The sequence below is a fragment of the Pteropus medius genome, unplaced genomic scaffold (genome assembly GCF_902729225.1).
Source record: "Pteropus medius unplaced genomic scaffold, Ma_sr-lr_union100, whole genome shotgun sequence".
In the NCBI taxonomy this organism is placed as follows: domain Eukaryota; kingdom Metazoa; phylum Chordata; class Mammalia; order Chiroptera; family Pteropodidae; genus Pteropus; species Pteropus medius.
This window is the reverse complement of record NW_024351730.1, coordinates 21,569,688-21,571,263: the sequence shown is the minus strand read 5'-3', so window position 1 is coordinate 21,571,263 and position 1,576 is coordinate 21,569,688. Positions and strand designations below refer to the sequence as shown.

General features: G+C 32.6%; 1 pseudogene; it reads right to left on the bottom strand.

Moving 5' to 3' along the window:
• Positions 1 to 912: 912 nt before the first annotated feature.
• LOC120588564 (uncharacterized) lies at positions 913 to 1,031 on the bottom strand (annotated as a pseudogene).
• Positions 1,032 to 1,576: the final 545 nt, after the last annotated feature.

Genomic DNA, 1,576 nt, shown 5'->3' with positions numbered 1-1,576 from the left:
GTTAGAACTAATAAATGAATTCAGTGAAGTAGCAGGATATAAAATTAATATTCAGAAATTAGTTACATTTTTATACACCAATAATGAACTATCGTAAAGAGAAATTAAGTAAACAATCCCATTGACAATTGCATAAAAATTATACTTAGGAATAAATTTAACCAAGGAAGTAAAAGACCTTTACTCAGAAAATTATGTCACTGAAGAAAGAAAATGAATAAGATACAAAGAAATGATACACAGCATATACTGTGTTCATGGATAGGAATAATTAACATTGTTAAAATGTTTCTGCTACCCAAAGCAATCTATAGTTTCAATGCAATCCCTATGAAAATACAAATGGCATTTTCTACAGAACTAAAACAAATAATTCAAAAATTTATATGAAACCGTAAAAGACTCTAAATAGCCACGGCAATCTTGAGAAAGAAGAATAAAATTGGAGGTATCATGCTACCTGATATCAAATGTACTGCAATGCTATAGTAATCGAAACAGCATGGTACTGTTATAAAAACAGACACACAGAACAATGGAACAGAATAGAAAGCCAGAAATAAACCTACACCTATGTGGTCATTTAATCTGTGACAAAGCAGGCAATAATATACAAAGGAGTTAAGACAGTCTCTTCAATACATGGTGTTGGAAAAACTGGGCAAATACATGCAAAAAAATAAAACTCAATATTCTCATATCATATACAAAAATAATCTCAAAATAGATTACAAATTTAAATGTAAGACCCCAAACCATAAACTCCTAGAAGAAAACATAGGCAGTAAACTCTCTCACATTGCTCTTAGTAATATATATTTTTTAAATTTCTTAGGTGAGCCAACCCTTGGTTGACCCCACAGATTCCAAGGACCTTGTCAGCTTACAATCCCTTATTTATTTATTTTTTTATGCCTACAGCACTTGGTGTTCCTAGGTAGTCTCTCATCCAAGTATCAACCAGGCCCGACCCTACTTAGCTTCTGAGATCAGATGGGATCGGGCTTGTTTAGGGTGGCATGGCTGTAGATTTCTTAGAAATATTTTTTTCTGTTATATCTTCTCGGGCAAGGGAAACAACAACAAGAAAATAAACAAATGGGATTACATCAAACTACAAAGGTTTTGCACAGCAAAGGAAACCATCAACAAAACAAAAAGACAACCTACTGAACTGGAAAAGATATTTGTCAATGATACATTTGATAAGGGGTTAATATCCAAAATTTATAAAGAAATACAACTCGACACCAAAAAGACAAACGATCCAATTAAAAAGGGCAGACAATCTGAATAGGCATTTCTCCAAAGATGACATACAGATGGCCAATAGGCATACTGCTCAGTATTGCTATGAACCTAAAACTGCTATAATAAGAAAATTTATAAATAAAATTATACTGCCTACTAAAATAGACCTATGAAAAAATGCTCAACATCACTAATCATCAGAGAAATGCAAATTAAAACCACAATGAGATATCACCTCACACCTGTCAGAATGACTATAATCAATAAATTGAAAAACAAGCATTGGTGAGAATGTGGAGAAAAAGACCCTCATGCGCTTTTGGTG